At 41.2% G+C, this 19,787-nt stretch overlaps 1 long non-coding RNA gene across 1 annotated transcript in view; it reads right to left on the bottom strand.

The window, feature by feature from the left end:
- The window catches only part of LOC310841044, a 377,295-nt gene that overhangs the window by 231,463 nt on the left and 126,045 nt on the right, over positions 1 to 19,787 (bottom strand). The window contains exons 4-5 of the long non-coding RNA XR_014562292.1: positions 8,502 to 8,583; positions 5,125 to 5,243 (exon numbers count right to left, since the gene is read on the bottom strand). This is a non-coding gene — a long non-coding RNA (uncharacterized lncRNA). The remainder of the gene's footprint in view (positions 1 to 5,124; positions 5,244 to 8,501; positions 8,584 to 19,787) is intronic.

Raw genomic sequence — 19,787 nt, 5'->3', positions numbered from 1 at the left:
AGCCAGAGCCCTATTCTGGAACTACCCTGTTGCCAAGAGACATGGTGTCCATGGCCCGCCCTCTCCTGCTGACACCACCTGTTTACTTCGTCTGCATCTAGATCTTAGGGTTGTAATGAAAATCAAAGTAGATCCTGCACACCTGAAGTCTGGCACCCGCCCCACTGGCGTATTGCCAACATAAACTTGTAACGGCCTTGAACAGTTGCTTAGCAATGAGAATTCTCCACAGCAACTCATATCCTTCTCAGGTCATGTGATCAAGTGAGGAAGGTTGGCATGTGTGAATCAGCATTGGTTGGTGTGTGCTGCCAGAGTATGTCTCTCTGGTCAGATGGCAGAGGACAGAAGAGCTTTGTATATAGTTCTGTTTCTGATTTGTTTTCTTTGTGTAGACCAGTAGTGTAATACAACTTGTAAATAACAAAGACATTAAGAGAAGAACTCAATGGGTGAGGTGTTTATGCCTGTCATGTAAATTCACCAAGAGCAGACTGGATTGCTGCTGTTGCTGTGAAGACACAGGGAGAATTTCTATGGAGCTCTGCTGGCACAAATAAAAGGTTTCCAAAGAGTTGGCATTCACGCACTAACATAACCCACCACTACTATCCCATTGTGAAACCCAAACCAAGGGACTGCCCAGTCCTTGCACAAAAAGAAGTCAGCAACATTTCAGCCCAAATGGTATATGGCCATTATAATAGCTATACTTGTTTCCAGCATTAATTGAAATCAACAGACTTTCTGCTTTCAGTTACAATGGGCATGGGACTTGTTCTATTCTATGCCTCCTATATACATATCTTATCACAGGAGTGAGATTGAAAAATAATTTTCTACATATGTTTTTCTTTTGATTGCAAAATGGTGGGCTATATGTTTTACAGTATTCATTGCAACGCTCACAGATATCTACTCCCCTGGGATCTAGTTTAATTTCTTATATATCCATGTCATTTTTCTTTCCTATTAATATTCCCACATGGCAAGTACATTACTTCATGCTGCTGAATTGATTTTCAAGAAGAATCTCTTTTCACATAAATTGTTACTTTTCATAAAACCCATGAAAATTTCAGACAAAATTACACAAAACTCAGTCTCACAAGGAACCAATAGCAACGTGCAGGAGGAATGCCCCGCTTGCAATATTATTCTGGCAAGTATTTGTGAACAGATTAAAACTTATTCGTAAGAAACACATTTTAAAACATAGCTTGCTGTTGAATTGTATAGGATGTACAGTACGTGTCAGACCTGGGAGCCAACCTAAGCAAAGGCAACCTTTACTTTAATTAGTCAACACTCATCCCAAAGCTTATTTATATTATTGTATCGCACATTAAGGAATTCAGGAGAGAGAGACTGCTTCACATTAATAACAGTTATTTATTCAAAATCATTTACAAGGTTTCCTCAGTACTGTTGCTGTGACATCAACTTCTTCCTAGGCTACACCCTAGGAACATTGGGAGGTCATTTAGTTCAACCCCCTGCTAAGTGCAGGATTCACAATGCAGGCTACACCTACAGCATCCCAGGCAGTTGGTTGTCCAACCTCTGCTTAAATATTTCTAGGAAATGAGAGTCCATCCATCTGTTCCACAGTCAAATAGCTCTTGCTGTCTGCTTTCCCAAAGTGTCCACCTGTTAGTTCTAGCTTTGCCCTATGGAGTAGCAAAGAGCAAGTTTGCTCCACCTTCTGCATGGCACCCCTTCAGATACAGTATTTGAGGACTGCTATGTTCTCTCCGTCATCCTCACTTATCCAGGCAAACCACTGGCAAAATTTTCAATCGTTTGTGGAGGGACTTCTTGCTGTTCTGTGTTCCACCCTTTGGGCATGTGTATTATAAATACAAAATGCATACAATTGTAAATCTGCAAAACCCAGGATGGAATGGACCTATAAGAATGCCACTGGTAAAGAAACAGTCTGATCTGTCAATCCATAACTACAAAGGATCTACACTGACCTTCAAAGGCAGTCAGCTGCCTAGAGCCAAATTGCCAAGGGCAGGGCACTTTGCAACATCAGATGAGTGCAATCAACAGCCATAATTTAAACTACATTGATAATCAATGTTGGACCTTTCCATTTACACTTTTAGTATTGAATTGTATGCAGAGTTGATTAAAGTGCACACACTGTATATACATATACATATGAATAATTCTTTTTTTTGGAAATTTTATCTGTGTGTGTGTGTGTGTGTGTGTGCGGTGAAAGAATCACCACCCTCTGCATTTTACTCAGAAGAAAATCCCACTGGGTAGGGTTTTCATACATCCAGGAAATCCTGGACATGTCCTCTTTGGGGGGGGCAACATGCCCATCTGGGGGTATTTTTAAATTTTTAAGGCAATGTCTGGGTTTGGGGGGGTATTTATTTACCGTATATGGGGATGGGGTTTGGCTCAGGCTCAGGCTCAGATTTAGCTTTGCCTTAAAATCCGAGAATCCCACTAAGGCAACCTATCTCAGTGATGGATTCAAGATCTGTCCAAATCTGATGCACACCCTTAAATTTTTGGATTACAGCAAGGGCTAAACTAAATGTTACACTAAATACATTTTTGCACTTAATGTGACAGGTTCTTAAAAACCAAAATAGCAGGATCAGAAACATGGTGGGCATAGAGGGATTGTTTAACCAATCTCGCCCTTTTATGGCCCTGATGAAAATCGCCTAGCTCTCCTGAAGCCACTATTTTTCTCTCAATATAACAAGCAGCTTTGGAAGAAAGAGGAAGGTTTACATTGGGATCGTGACTGGGAGGGAAAGAGTTAAATTACCCCTCCATGCCCACCACAGTCCCAGTCCCAATGGATAGGCAGACATGCTATTTTGGTTTTCAGAAACAGGTTGGTCCTCCAGCACCATAATTCAAAAGCATCAATTCTTCGGCGATCAGCCTTCTTTATGGTCCAGCTCTCACTTCCATACATCACTACTGGGAAAACCATAGCTTTTACTATACGGACCTTTGTTGGCAAGGTGATGTCTCTACTTTTTAAGATGCTGTCTAGGTTTGTCATTGCTTTCCTCCCAAGAAGCAGGCGTCTCTTAATTTCATGGCTGCTGTCTCCATCTGCAGTGATCATGGAGCCCAAGAAAGTAAAATCTCTCACTGCCTCCATTTCTTCCCCTTCTATTTGCCAGGAGGTGATGGGACGAGTGGCCATGATCTTCGTTTTTTTGATGTTGAGCTTCAGACCATATTTTGCGCTCTCCTCTTTCACCCTCAACAAAAGGTTCTTTAATTCCTCCTCACTTTCTGCCATCAAGGTTGTGTCATCTGCATATCTGAGGTTGTTGATATTTCTTCCAGCAATCTTAATTCCGGCTACCAATCACTTAATTCCGGCTACCAATCACTTATACCATAAAAATGTCTTCAAATTAATATTCTTATATCTTTTGACATGACATTTAGCTAAGTCATCCCATCTAGCTAAGTCATCCCACCTCAGGGTGCTGTGTCCAAATTTCAGGGAAGGAAATATAAGATAGGGAAAAGTTGCAATTTTGTGACCTCTAGAAAACTTTCAAAAATGTGAAAAGGGGGAAAGATCATTGCCTTTCCTGATCTTTACCTCAATGCAGAATATATGAAATAAAGTAGTTCTCAACATTTTCCTCCTCAGTTTCAACAAAGTTAAAAATGTATATAATATAAAATATGGCTGGCATGTTCAGGGTCTCACAGTGCCTTGTTACAGGGCCTCTAGCCATGGCCTCACTGGCATTGACTCAGCTGCTCTAATTATCACAACTTAAAATGCTACGATGCCATAGCAGAACACTTTTTAACATACAAAACAGTGGGAAATTCCTCAGCACTCCTCATACTTTCCCCACCAGTCAAGTGCCCCTTTCAGGTCCCTCTGCTTCTTTCATCAACAGGAGGACATGTGTCCCCTTGGTCCTCTCGCCCATACTGTACACCCTTCTTAGTAAACTCAAACTCTGTCCTTCCTCACCAAGCCTCCAAGTGCCCTTTCCCACACTGGCCCCTTCAAAGCTGTATTTTGCAGATCAACACACATATAGACACACAGACAAACTAATGGGAAGAATGTCATTTGAAAACAATGGGACGCAACTTTGAACAAAGCTAAATAGCAGTCTTGGAGCCTTCTGTGACAGAAAAACAACAACAATCCTGTAAACTTGTGCATCAGTATCATGACCAGATATCCTCCCCACTTCCCCATATTGTATTGGTTTCCCTCCAGAGTTATGGGGAACCCAAAAGCTTGATACTATATCAATACTTTTTTGTATATTCTAAAACCGGCATTATTCTTCCATGGTTTTTAGATAATGCTATATACATATAAGGTAGAGTGGAATTGATCTAGGTCGCTATCATGGTCTAGAATAGGGCTATGCAATATATCGATATATCATCCAAAACCAGTTTGAAGACCATCTCGTGATATTGGTTTCATAATTTTCGACCTGGCCAATCATGGTATGTGTGTGTGTGCCATGCAGAAATCACAATATTGGGGGCAGGGGGCGGGGATGAAGCTAGCTAATACCTCTACACAGCTCCATCCTTATTTCAAACATTCTGATATATCAATATATCACAATGTTTAGCTGGTGATATATTGCGATGTTGAAAACCAGATATTGCCCAGACCTAGTCTAGAAAGATTTGCTGGTTGAGAAGCAGCAGCATTCCATAACTTTTGAGATTCTGGTGTTAACCTGAACTATGTTTAATGGATTGAAGCAGACATTCTTAAGGGTACATAGACCTCTTGTTGCTTAAGCCCTTCACAATTTCCAAAGATCATCCAAGCTTGAGTTATATCCTTATCATATTCAGACAGTAATGGCACAAGATGACTATGGGCTTCACCTACAGGGATTGTTTTCCTCTGCAGATTCACAAATACCAAACTTGTTATTATTTAACTGTCTGCAGTCACGATGCTGGGCTAGTTTTCTGATTTCCACAAGTATATTTGGTTAGCATGCCTTTTTACAAATCAACTATTTAAAGTCAGTAACATTTAAGAACGTCCAGCTACAATGATAACACACAACAGAAATGACATTTCTTATCATTTCTAAAGAATCTGTTGTCTGTTTTTTAAGAGCATACCAGTTCCTATAGCACAGGCCAACAAGGGTCATTAAGCACCAATAGGTCTCAGAATCTTTCTTCAGAGTCATTCACATTGTAGACTTCACTAGGGATCTCATTTTCCTTCCACACAAGATCTGCAGGGCAAAGAAGGCAAATGAACTATGAAAAATATAATCACTGCTTTTTACTGTTGCCTTTTTGTCATAAAAATTCCATTTATTTAAATTCCATTAAAAAGAACATTTGGCTGCCGAGAGCATAAATATATACTTTTCTTATATTTACAATTTTTCATTCTCACTCTCCAAAAAAGTCTTTGACATTTTCTTCAATCAACATATTTAAAACAATTTTCATGCCACAAACTAATGAATTTGTTCATGTAAACATGCATTACTGTGGGTGATTAGACATATGAAAAGACATGCAGACATACAAGATTTGTCAAGGTCTTCATATGGTACATTCTCTTTCAGCTGTGGATAGGAATTGAGAAACAGTTCATATGCTTGATATAGTATTTTCAGGCAATAAGAAAGCAGATAAACGGAAAGATCTGATCATTAAAGGGGCTATACCAGTAAGATAGGGGTTTTGCTCCAACAACAAATGGTATTGACCAGTTACATATTGACAATACAGGTCTAACAATTCAACACATTCCAACTACTGAGATTCATACACATACATTGTTTACAGTTTCAGGAAACTCTTAATTACATTATGTGTTTGAGTTGGAGCACTTGCAGAGTAAGGATCTCAACATGTACAAAAGTCCAATACCTTAAGAAAGTCACCACATGACCTGCTTTAAACTTCCATAATTCTAAATTATCTTGGATTCAGAGCCAACTGAGGCTTCTTATTTATTTATATTCATATCACACCTTTATTTCTATCATGGAACCCAAGGTGGCTGTGGCGTTTGCCTCCTAGGATGGGTCATAAGGAAAGGGTTAAAATAGGTGTGATGTGATTGGCCAGTGAGAATGCAAGGGGAGAATAAAAGTTAGAGTGAAGTTGAGGTTTGGGAGTTGAGAGTTGAGGTTTGGGAGTTGAAGAAGGAAGAGGGAGGTTTAGGTGTGGGTTGGTAGAGTTGTATTGTGAGAGAGTGAGGGGAATTGTTAGGTGGAGTCAGATAGATAGTTGGAATAATCAGTTTGGAGTTGTTAGGAACTAAGAAACTGACAAGAGAAAAATTAACTGAAACCATAAGCTTGTTCCTGCATTTAAAAATAAACTTGATTATTTGTTTATGTTAACAACTGACCGGACTCCATGTGTCCCCGTGAGATACAGGGTGGTGGCAGCGGAAAAAGCAATCGCAGTGGCAGCACAGGGTCAATAGACCGTCAAACGTCTGGGGGCCCTGTGTGTGATCGCCACTGTGGCCCACATGCAGTTCCCATGCAGTCACTCAGGCACTGACCAGACTCACAACTGTTTGGCTCCATCAGGAGGTGGCCTCCTGTCCTTTCAAGCTATTCTCTGGGAGTAAACATATTTTTCAGAATATATCCCACAAGATCAGAGACCAGGCCAGCACAACTAATGTCCTATCAGGCCAAGCACAACCCTAATGGGCAAAAAACATTTCTGGTGCATTGTTCAGACTGCAAGAGCAGAACAGTGAATAATATACACTCCTGGTAAGACGGAAAAGCATGCACGCCAATTTAGATCTCTTCACTACACTGTATATTTCACTGCCTATGAATAGCATTTGGAAATTGAAGTTGGTTCAGTATATAGCAGCTAAGTTACCACCTGGGACCTTTCGATCTGACCACTCAGGGCGAGATTTACTGATGCCGGTTTGTTCCATTCAAACTACTGGATCTAACCACAAGACTTTTAACAGACTGGGGCCAGGATATTTGAAGGCCCAGATACTCCCACACAAATTTGTACAGTCATAAAGATGTGCTGAATTTCTCCAAGGGCCTTTAGATCTAAGGTGAGTGGCTACTGTAAAAAGAACTTGCTCTGTCTGTGGGATTCCCTCCCCAAGCACATTCATTTACTATCATTTATACCAGGGAGGGGAGCTGTGACTCGCTAGAAATTGATGGACAACAATTCCCATCTTCTACAATTGTCCAAGCTGGCTGGTGCTGATGGGAGGTTTAATCCAAGAACATTTTGAAGGTCAGAGGTTCACCATATCTGATTTTTTAAAATCCTACACAACAAGAATTTGGGGCAGTGTTTAATGCAGATTTTCTGCTGGTGGTTTGTTATTTTGTTAGCTGCAATTTGGTCTTATTTGACTTTGGGTAGGGAGTTGGGGCAATTTTCCTGGAGATCACACATGGAGGGGGACATATCAACACCCATGAACAATAAATGCAAACTCTGTGTGTGTGTGTGTGTGTGTGTGTGTGTGTGTGTGTGTGTGTAATATAAGGTAACACTGACTGAGTGCAATTGGAAGGAAATGTGGACCTTAACTGAACATCCAGCTCCTTATTACAAGTTCCAGTGTGATCAGTGATTCTTACTTTTTAATGAACAGAATTAAAGCCCCAGGCTTTCTGAGGTGAATTTTTTTTAAAAAAGTATATCACAGCATTAAAATATTTAAAATAATGGTTATAAGCAGCTTTGAGAGCCAAATAGTCAAAATGTCAGATATCACAAAACTATTAACAAATTCATTTTCTGGGAAGTAATCCCAATATTTAGGGGGGGGGGATGCATTATGGCTGAAACCAGACAGAGCAGACTTAGGAAGGATCATATATGCTTTCCTATTTTTCAGGCATTGCAGATGATGTCTCAAGTTCTGTGGCAGAGTCAAGAATGGACCCAAGGTAAGGAGAAAGGTCGCTAATTTATGTACTCTGTGCTGGTGCTAGCAGACACTCCAAAGGCATTAGCAGCAAGGAAAAATGGAAGGAGCCTAAGACTACTTGAAGTTATCTTCAGGGCCAGAAATCTCTGTCCCCTCTGCTTTTCAGTCCTGTAATATTAACAGCAGCTGAAGTCCACACCACAAAAGCAATTACCCTTTTAATACTCGGTGTCCTCTTTCCTTTAGGTATAATGTAGGGTGGGGAGCTAACAAACAAACAGTAGGGAGCAAGCAAGCAAACAAACAAAGCAGAATGGACAATAGCAAAGCAGTGGATGCCTTCCATTGAAGTAAATGTCCTTAGATGAAAAAAGTCTGGTTTTCCCCACTTTAAAACAACAACGACAACAAAGGTCTATGGAAACATATTTCTAGGCTACATGTAGTTTTGGCTTGGTTCCACAAAATGAACTGTAGAATTGCCTCAATTTAATTACTACCCCATGAAGCATTCTGACAGCCCCAATGCAATGCTTAGCAAGCGTTTTACCTCAGACAGCTTCAAGATGTATTGCAGCACTGAAATTACAATACATACCATGACTTGTTCTGTCATCCCACTTTGGGAAAGCAGCAAGCTTGTCTCTTTAATAAGCTGTCTGATATACCACCCATTTCACCTGTAAAAACAGAGGTAAAATGTAACTAGCCATAAGTTAGCATTCTAACTGCAGGCATAAAGCTTAATTTTAAAATCTGTATGTTTATGTGTGCATATATGAATATTGTGTGTGTGTGTGTGTGTGTGTGTTTTGTTGTTGTTGTATAGTCGTTTAGTCGTGTCCGACTCTTCGTGACCCCATGGACCAGAGCACGCCAGGCACTCCTGTCTTCCACTGCCTCCTGCAGTTTGGTCAGACTCATGTTTGTGGCTTCACGAACACTCTCCAACCATCTCGTCCTCTGTCGTCCCCTTCTCCTTGTGCCCTCAATCTTTCCCAATGTGTATGTGTATACATACATACATACATACATACATACATATAAAAAGCAAACAAACTAACAGATATACACATGTGCTGAGGAGCCATGTTGTACTGGTTTAGGGTGGAATCCTATTCACCCTCAACAGATAGTAGGTTTCACTGAACTCTATGGGACTTACTTCTGAGTGGACATGTATAGCATTGCTCTGTTAATCAGAGGATTATTCAACAAAACCTTCATTTGCTTAATCAATGGAAGTTAAAGGCATGCTTGTTACTGATCTAAAGCTAGTTTGGGTCTAGTGTGTTATAGACCAGGAAACGACAAAAAAAATGACAAAGGTGTCTAATCCTTACAACAATGAACAGTAATTTTGGTTTATTAAACTGCAAATTATCTCACACTTCCTTCAATATTTCAGAAAGGTGCCCACAATTGAGGGTTTTGGTTATATGCCAATGAAGTTAATCAATTAATTGATGGATTAGTTGGTTAAAGGGCAGGTAATAAATCAACTTGCAATTCTTTCATTGGAAGACAGCCCTATTATATAGAACACACACAAGTGCACACACTAATCTTCAGATGTTTCCAGCAAAACATATTCAAATCTAATAACGAAGCAACACATTTCTAGCCCCTTCTGGCAATTAAACTCGGCCATTCCATGTCACCCAGTATGCACATGTTAATTACATGTCCACGTGGGTCATATGTCTTGATAACATGCAAACTTATTTCAACAGAAAAGAAATGAATTGCACCAGAGTACAAAAGACCAAAATTATTGTTGTCAGCAATATCTGTACAATAAAATTCTTAGCAGTTTATATAGAAATAAGGAAAGTACAGCACTGGTTAAAAATTTCCTAAAAATCAGATAAAACAAAAAATGCAATTGTTTTTCACAGATAAAAGTGACCCATGTACGAAACTAAAATAAAAATTTAACAGTAGGAATCAGAGTCCAGCAAAGCTTGAATAAGCATATACATTTTAAAGAGGTGTTTAAAGATAAATACTGTCCCGGCCACATGAATTACCCAGGGGAGGGCATTAAGGAAAGCAGTCCAAGAAAGTCCATTTCTGCATTGTCACTGGTCAGGGAATACTGAAGACCTTAAAGATGACCTTAGCAGTAGTGTGGGCAGGTGTCTGCTAGATATACCAGCCCCACTCTGTTTAGGACTTTCCATGTCAGCAACAAAAATCTTGACCTTGCACTACACATACTAGCAGCTGTATTTTGCACTAGCTGCTGATAGTTAATCGGATGCAAGGACAGCCCCACATACAGCACACTGCAATAATTTAATTGTGACCTAACCAATGCATGAACCGCCATGGCAAGGTGTGCAATATTCAATTGTTCCAGTTAGAATGTGTTTGATTATAAGTTTTGCAACCAATAACAGAATTTAAATAATATAACATGGGAATCACCAAGTGCAGCTCTGTTTGTGTTTTTAAAAGCTGTTTATGTAAAACTAGTCATTCCAGAATATGGACTCAAATCCTGATGCATGTTCTGTTAAATGCCCAGCAGTGTAGATAGCAGCACACACTCGAATGCACACTTGGATGGAAATCTGATCAAGAAAAACACAACTTAAGTCACTGTGAAAGAAGATATTGGAGCCCTTCAAGTAATCTGGTCAATTGTGGCGAACATATGGTACTCAGAGCCCTCTCTGTGGGAACACGTGCCATCACCCCAGCACAGAGTTTGTTGGGGCAGCATGTGCACCAAGTAGAGCCATGCGTGCGTGAGTAGCCGGTTTGCCACCCACGGGCTGCAGCAGAAACGTGAATGTTCCATTGTGCTATCTTAAAACACATCGGTGCAGAACTGCCAGTAAGCCTGGCAGCATTTTGCTCCCTCCCGCATGAGCGGGCTTGAGAAGTACAGCCCAGCAGGCTAGCCATCAAATCATAGGATTGTGGGTAGTTGGAAGGGAACCCGAGGCCCATCTAAGTCCAACCCCCCCCCCCCACAACGGTGCAGGGATCTCAACCACAGCACCCATGGCAGATGGCCATTCAGCTTCTGCTTTTGAATCTCCGGCACTTTGTGATAAATAAGTGGGTTTTGGGTTGCAGTTTGGGCACTCGGTCTCTAAAAGGTTCGCCATCATTGATCTAGGTGAAAGGCAATATACAGGGGTGCCGACTTATAAAAAATATTGGGGGGGGCCCATACCAGGGTCCTGCTCCGGGAAGTTTTCTAAATTTTAGATGAAAATTAGTGAGTTTTAAAGTTTTTTAAAAGTATTTTAGAGTCATATGATCAACATTAGAACCCCGAAAACTCAACTCTCTATAACTCCACACTCCGGGAAACTCGACAAGCCTGAAACACTTTTTGGCTTTGAAAAAAGAAACAAAACATAAACACGCACGGTATTTTCGTAAAAAGCTAATTTAATTTACAGTAACAATTATGCTTATAGACTATTACAGAGCAGTGAATATATAGCTCTGAAAAGACTGAAATGATATTTAAATAAATCCTAAACTATCATTAAAAGAATAAAACATAAAATATTGCTGTCACACAGTAATAGCACTTTGATTAATAAGTGAAATAGCTAATTTAAGCTTACTTTGAATAAGTCTGAGGGTTCATTAAATAAAAATAATATCTCAAAGTTAATGCTTTAATACAGTTAATAAAGTTAATACAGTATGCCTAATACTGTATGTAAATACTGTAATACTGTATGTAAATAACGGGCTTTAACTGGGTCTTACACCCTAAAAATATTTAAGTATTTGAAAATACCTAATACAGTACTATAGTAATATAGAAATACAGTACTAAACTAGTACTAATATTTCGAAACTGAAAATTTAACATTCTTTATGTATTTAATTCTCTATTTTATAAAGATTTTTAATATCTGACAGTGAGTTTGGAGTAGCCCAATGCAAAAATCCTGAGGATCCATGTGGATCCATGCTTTGTAATCACGTTTTTGCACCACTGTGACCCTAGGCAACAGTGGGTGCGTGATTTTTTTGGTGCAAGATGTAGCCATGGACATGCTATGTGATCTGATGGTGAATTTGCGGTGACCCAATGCAAAGATCCTGAGGATCCATGTGGATCTGTGCTTTGTAACCACATTTTTGCACCACTGTGACCCTAGGCAACAGTGGGTGCGTGATTTTTTTGGTGCAAGATGTAGCCATGGCCATGCTATGTGATCTGATGGTGAATTTGGGGTGACCCAATGCAAAAATCCTGAGGATCCATGTGGATCCGTGCTTTGTAACCACGTTTTTGCACCATTGTGGCCCCAGGCCACAGTGGGTGCGTGATTTTTTTGGTGCAGGCTGTAGCCATGGACATGCTATGTTATCTGATGGTGAATTTGGGGTGACCCAATGCAAAAATCCTGAGGATCCATGTGGATCCGTGCTTTGTCACCACGTTTTAAATGGGGAGGGAAGGAAAAACACAGAAGGGACAAGAAGCACAAGAGGGGTGTGCGGAGAAGCAGCTGGCTAAGAATGCAGGGGAGGAGTTTAACGGGGTGGGGGGGAGGAAAGGGAGGCAAAAGTCCCCCCCCCAAGCCAGCCCTCTCTCTCTCTCTCCCACCTGCATGCACGGAGAGGAGGAGGTGGTGGGCTGGAGCCTGCACGCAGTGTGACTAGGAAAGAATTAGAAGGAAGGACTCGGTCCTTTCCTTAACCCTCTGCTTGCCAGGAGGGCAGGGGAATCCCTGCTCTTTGTTGAGTTTGAGCAAACGCAGCAACAGAAGCGGGTGGGCAGTAAGACCCTGAGGCAGAATGCAGGAAAGCAGCAGCTTCTGCCTTCCCTCCGCCCGACCGCCCGATCTTATTTTTGCCTGATTTTTGCCTATTTTTGCCCCTGCGCTCCTGCGAGTCAGCTCCAGGGACCACACATTCGCTCAATAACACGCATAGACATTTCCCCTTACTTTTTAGGAGAAAAAATCTGCGTGTTATAGAGCGAAGTTTACGGTAATAATTTTCTTAAATTATTGGGGGGGCTGACCCCCCCAAACGAATTTTTGAGGGGGCTCGGGCCCCCTCAGGCCCCATGGAGTCGGCGCCTATGGCAATATACGGAGGTCTGCATTAATTGATGCAATGCATCCTTAATTGTTATTATTGTTTCATTGTTAGATTATTGTATAATCTTAGAAAGTGGTATAATTTTAGAAGTATCATGAAGAGATCCTACACTTCTAAACTTGCCACTACCCAACTGATGTGGGTTTTTAAAAATTGAACCAATCAACCCACCCACCCAGTTTTACCACCTCGATATATATTATTCTAAAAATGCACAAAGGCTGCAATCCTAACCCCACATACCAGGGAGTAAGCCCTATTGAATTCAAAAGGACATGCATCTGAGTAGACAGGGTGAGGATTGTGCTGGAAATATGACCCCCCCTAAAGTAAACAGTGCAACAAGAACCAATTGCCCTTCCTCGTGAGACAAGTTTATCAAAACAGGAGACATCAAGATCTGGAAAAGTGTTTACAAAGGCTGAAAGCAAGGATTTCTGTTCTCCAAAATTATGATGTCCAAAAATAAAAGGGGGAAAAGCCCTCCATGAATGAAGTAGTAGTAGTAGTAGTAGTAGTAGTAGTAGTAGTAGTAGTTATTGTTGCTGCTGCTGTAGATCACTTTCACATGGACTATTGTTCTGTGATGGACACAATACCTAGAGTCTAAGTTAGGCTTATTTCCCTTTTATATAAAGATAAAAAGCAAAGCTCTGAGTTCAGGGGCTACATGGGGAAAGAGTGAATGTCTTTGTATGATTTGAAGTTCATTATTATAGCAGCATATTGAAGCTACTGGTAAACTGAACCTGCATATTCAATATCCGTCTTCAGTATGGGTGGTACATGGATTAGCCTCAACACAACACCACGAGGCAAGTTTATTAGTACTGTAAGTGACAAACCTTTATTTTTGCATGTTAACATTCTGCTGTAATGTATGATTTATGGATCCCTCAGGAAGACCCTCTGTTTATAAATGTATCTTAAATAACGATAGACAGCAAGCCAGAATTAAGTGCTCCTCTTGCAGTAAAACAGAAACACACATAATGTGTTTTTTTTTGTACTAGTGTGTTATGTCTTACAAAAGCAAATTTTGGTTTGAGTGCTCAACCTAACAGTGATGATTAATAATATATAGTGTCATTGCTCATTTTGAAATTGCTTCCATAGGAGCTAATATAAAGAAATATGGTTTAATTCTGTGGTCTTTTACAAACCAGTCTCAGGAATGACAAATGAGGGATTCAGTCATCTAATATGAATCTGCACAGCAATTGTCCTTTTGTAACACTTTACGGCACAGTCCAAGAGACAGTGAAACTGGGGGAAGAGGGTGTATATATTTGTAGGTGTGGCAATGTGGTTAACAATGAAAACACCATGTTATATTGGTTTTACAGTATGTAGAATGATCCTCCCCAACACAAATTCTGGCCCCCAAAAAAACAATTTGGAAAGAGAAGATTGGTCGCAAGCACTTTTGTGCAAGTTGAGCCCTTCAGATATTAAAAATAAATAAACTGACATCAAAAACTACAATTCACCATCTCGTCTAACTTACATCTTTAGGTAAGTGCCAAAATATTGCACATTGAAAGTTACAGCTAGTTTTTTATTTGTAGCTAGGGTTGAATAATTGACCAGGATCTGATTTCAAAGTTTATATTCCAAATGCCCCCATTTTCTAAATTCTTCACTACTTGGGACAACGTCCTGCAGTAGAACAGCTGCCTTGGACATCATTCACAATGCTGAGTAATTTTAATGTAAATATACATGTGAGAATCTTAGGCACTATAATCTTAGGAACTGTACTTTGTGCTGGAAATCGTAGCTATCTGAGGATTAAACTACAGTTCCCAGGATTCTTTGTGGGAAGCTAAGTGGTTTAAATGCATGGAGTGGATGTGACCAGAGATAGAAAGGGGTCGGGGGGCTAGCTTCCAGGGATTGTGCATAAAGCCCAAATTTTGTATAGCCAGAACAATCTGCGACCACGCAAGTTAAAGGTGCGCTAGTTGCGTGTCGAGGTCCCCAATACACCCCAAAGAAAAACACAATTGACACTTAATTTTTGTTTAATTTTTTTGGCATAATTTTGGCCACAACTTTATTCAAATTACAGCAATGTGAGTGGTTGCTTAGGCATTGGTAGCACTAACTGCCCCCGCACGGGGACAGCTCTGACATTCGCACCCCCTGCGAAGTCAGGAAGGGTAAGTCACCTGGGGAGAGAGACAGGACTGGGAACCATGCCTCACCTCTCCCCAGCATGCTCCCAGGGGCTTGCGTGGCCCTAGCCCCTTGCCAGGGGGTTTCGGACAAAAGCATGGGGGAGCCCCTGGGTTCCTTTAACGGTAAAAGCCTTCAGCAGCAGCAGCAGCAGCAGCATTTTCGAGGGGCAGGCACAGCTGAATCCATACCCCTCCACCACCACCAGCATTTTGGGGGGCAGGCACAGCCGAATCCATACCCCCCCAGCAACCAATTCCAGACCAATGCCTAACTGCAAACCTTACAAGTTGTGACGATTTGCTACGCGGTAGGCGAAAACCAAGTGGCACACACTAATCAGCCAAATGGCAAAATTCCAACCGGGCCCCTGCTCCAAAGCAGACGACCCCATGACAGGCAATAGCAAGGTCAAGCAAACAGCCTAACATTAGGGAAGGGAGGGCAGGTGAGCCGAAGCACGCAGCGAAAGAGGACGTCCGTTGCTGCATGCCTTGTATTTAACAAATAGGGCTGCCAATCACTAAATGGCAACATCTAAATTTCCCCAGTAACAGCCCACCCCTGCTTACGAGTTGGCCAAACCATCTGCCCAGAAACAGCAAGGTGTCTTGGAATCCCCAACCGCAACACGTGCTCTCTGTGATGGAGAACACGCTTTGTGACTCGACTGTATATTGTTTATCTGTTTGTGAAACATATAAGCCAACTTTCCAAGGAAGCTGACAGTTTATACATAAACCAATATGCAGCTCTAAAATATAGTATCCAAACAATCAATGCCAATTGACTTCTGAACCACACATTCTAGAACAATCTAAAATTACTTTACCCTGTGCCAAAGCCTGTCAAAATTGTGATGCTTTTATCGTACATACCTCCCCAAACTAAGTGAAGCCATACTCTGGCCGATATCCACAATCGAGGCACCGTAATCAAGAATGCTCCAGTCCAGCTCTCACAACTTCTTAAATGACAAGAGAGTAAGATTCATGGGCTCTGGTGCCAGAATCTGCAGTTACAACAAACGATTCCTTTACAATATACTTAAACCAGGCCATTTGGGCATTTATATAGGTTGCCTGTGCCTGGCTCCTTTCAAATGTTTTGCCATTGCATGTTCCACCAGATTTAGCTTCCAAACAATCTTTTAGGGCCAGTCCCATATAACATGGCACTAGCAAGGTACAAGATTCTTATTCTCCTTAAGTGTGCAGTTGGCATATCAGATTTTGACATTTTGTTCCTTCTGCAATCAGATGCAAGGATTGTAGACTAAGAATGCTGCAGATTTAGAAGACGGAAAGACAGGAATAGAAACTAGAAAATACAGCAGAAGAAACTTGCAGAGTGTGAGGGGAACAGAAACTGGTAAACCTTTATCCCATTCATAGCAGAGCCACCAGTGCTTGGCAAACCTAATCAAGCAGGCCTGTGAATGCCAGTACATATCTTATATCGACTGATAATCTGGCTGTAAATTCATGACTTATGCAGATCCTGCCAGGTGGGCAATACTATGGAAAGAACATTTTGACTTTCGGGGGGAAAGTGCACTAAGCTATTCAAGTATCTACTTTACTTAACAGTAGTGAGGAACTCAGGGCTAGGGGCTGAATGTGGCCCCCAGGATTCTCAGCCTGGCCCTTGGGACTCTCCCTAGGCCACACTCCTTCCTGGCCCTGTTCCACATCCTCGAGTGTTTTTGCCTGGTTGTACTGTGTCCTTGGTCTGTGATAATGACACTTGCTTAGCTGGATAGAAGATGGAGAGGTGTTCATCTAGATACCTCTAGTTTATTGTAGAAAAGGTTAAGCACATCTATTGCTCCACCCACTCTTGTCTCAGTCCCCACCCACCACTTGTTTGCTTATGAGGAAATGAAGCCCTTAGGCTGCAGGGGGAGAGAGAGAGAGAGAGAGAGAGAGAGAGAGAGAGAGAGAGAGCGCACTTTTATATAAACTAAAATAATTCTGGCCTGCCATCTAAACTGTATGAAAAATGGCTTCTCAACTAAGCATTCAAGGCTGCAATACTATATCTACTTAAATGAACTAAACCCCATTATATCCCATGGAGCTTTCTTCCAGGTAGACATATCTAGGATTATGCTGGGGGGAGGGGTATGGATATCTATGCAAAATATACTAATATTGTTTAAAGACACCATAAAGGTCATGTATCACCACCCTCTATGACAGTGGTTCCCAACTGGTGGTCTGTGGACTTAGAAGTTCTGTGTAACCCGCTCATGTGGCAGCATTCACATAACAAAAAGTACCATAAATATATCAACAATTTCAAAAGCAGGGGGGACCATGGCTTGCCTTTTGAAAAACAGGCGGTTCACAATACTTAGCTAATTGGGAACCACTGCTCTAAATGAATAAATAAAAATAGGAGGAATAACCCATCTCTCTCTCTCTCTCTCTCTCTCTCTCTCTCTCTCTCTCTGTGTGTGTGTGTGTTTGTGTGTGTGTAAAAACAAGCCTTTTTCTTTCTTCCCATTAAATGAATATGCCTCTCTCTTTTATTGCATCTTTACTGTAAGTTTAATCGTGTCCCTGCTACACCCTGTCTACATCTGCACATTAACTGCCCCTCTCATTTTCCCCAGCAGGAATCATTGACAGTCCTGTACATGGTATTTTCTCTGCTTCAATGGCTTCTCCCTACCCCCCCCCCATCCATCATCATCCTCCCCCAGCTATCATCATCATATTTTGAGGATTTTGATACAATTTCCATTTTAAATACTGAATGCTTAAATCCATTTGTAATCTTTTAAAACATACTCAGAAAGACCAAGCAAGTCTCCCCCGCCCCGTTTTTTTTTTAAAAAAAAAATATGAAAGGCGAGGAAATAATCTTAAATCGCTTTATGCAGCACATGAAACTTCAAAATAATGAGAGCTCTTCGATTTAGAAATGATTGGGGTTCTAAGCACACGAATCATAAAGAGCTGTAAAATTATTAGAACATTTCAGCATTTTTGTAAGCATTTCAATTCTGAGGTAATCAGGGATTCTGGACTTACAGAGCAATTTACCTGGCATTTGTAGGAAAGCGTCACTCTTTCAGACTGAAGTACACTTAACAATATGAAGAACTCCAATAATTTTAAATTGCTGTATATCACACATGCCCAGAAATCCAATTTATCCCTTAAATAAAAACATTGCAACTTCACAAGTACAGAAAGGCCCACCCACAACATCAAATCAATCTAACCTGACCAATTTGTGGGTCAAATCAGTCAATTTATTTCTTCCATCTTAGGAGTTATACCATGAAGAACTATTATAGACAATTTTTTTAACTCTCTTGTGTATTAGTACATAAAAATTACATTTTCCTTCCTTAATGCTGTGGCATTAAGCTATCCTGAAGTATATATTCAAGTTGCATATGGGACAACCTCATTTATCTGAATGCCTTAGATGACATTTGAATGTTTGCATAATCAGATGGTTGCATTCAGAGGTCTGTGTTTTACCATATATTACATAGACATGAGGATACAGGACAGGGAAGTTTTGATAATGAAGATACTGCATTGTGTGCCGTACGCAAGTACAATACATCATTACATTTTGTAGTCATTAAATAAATAAACCTAGGCAGATCTGAACTTTTAAAAGAGGTAAATTGCAATAAATTGCTGTAGCACTGAGTGCTTCTGTTCAGGGTTCCAGGCTGCCTTGCCCCCCCCCCCCCATTATGTTCCCCTATTGCATCAACACTAATACCACCCAACAGACAGACAGACCCATCTGCACAATACAGCATCATAGCACTTTAAACAATCATGGCTTCCTGCAAAGAATCCTGGGAACTGTAGTTTGTTAAGGGTGCTGGAATCCCAACTCCCAGAACTACAATTCCCAGAGTTCCTTGGGAAGAGGGATTGACTGTTAAATCATTCTGAGCACTGTAGCTCTGTGAGGGGAATTAGGGTCTCATAAACACTCAGCTCCTTTTATAAACTACGGTCCTCGGGATTGTGGGGGGCATGACTGTTTAAAGTGATACGATACTGCTTTAAATTGATGGGGCAGATAGGGTGACAGCATTCCATGGTCACTAAGCATGCTGAGTCTTCAGTGGGCATGTTTTTGGAAGTAGTATCCCCCATTTTCCTGTAGTTATTTTACGGTGCTGCAAGGCTTGGGATTCCCCCAAACATAGTCATAAGGTAAAGGGACCCCTGACCATTAGGTCCAGTCGTGACCGACTCTGGGGTTGAGGCGCTCATCTCGCTTTATTGGCCGAGGGAGCCGGCGCACAGCTTCCGGGTCATGTGGTCAGCATGACTAAGCCGCTTCTGGCGGACCACAGCAGTGCACAGAAACACTGTTTACCTTCCCGTTGGAGCAGTACCTATTTATCTACTTCCACTTTCATGTCTTTTCGAACTGCTAGGTTGGCAGGAGCAGGGACCAAGCAACGGGAGCTCACCCCATCGCAGGGATTCGAACCACTGACCTTCTGATCAGCAACTCCTAGGCTCTGTGGTTTAACCCACAGCACCACCCGCGTCCCTAAACATAATCATACCTCCCTCTATTTTCTCACTGTTCCTGTTTTGGCTAGTTTGGTTAGTTAGAACCTGAATTT

This window comes from Podarcis gaigeae, assembly GCF_964106915.1.
Source record: "Podarcis gaigeae genome assembly, chromosome: 3".
In the NCBI taxonomy this organism is placed as follows: domain Eukaryota; kingdom Metazoa; phylum Chordata; class Lepidosauria; order Squamata; family Lacertidae; genus Podarcis; species Podarcis gaigeae.
The sequence above is the reverse complement of the archived record's forward strand: the minus strand, read 5'-3'. Positions and strand labels throughout refer to the sequence as shown.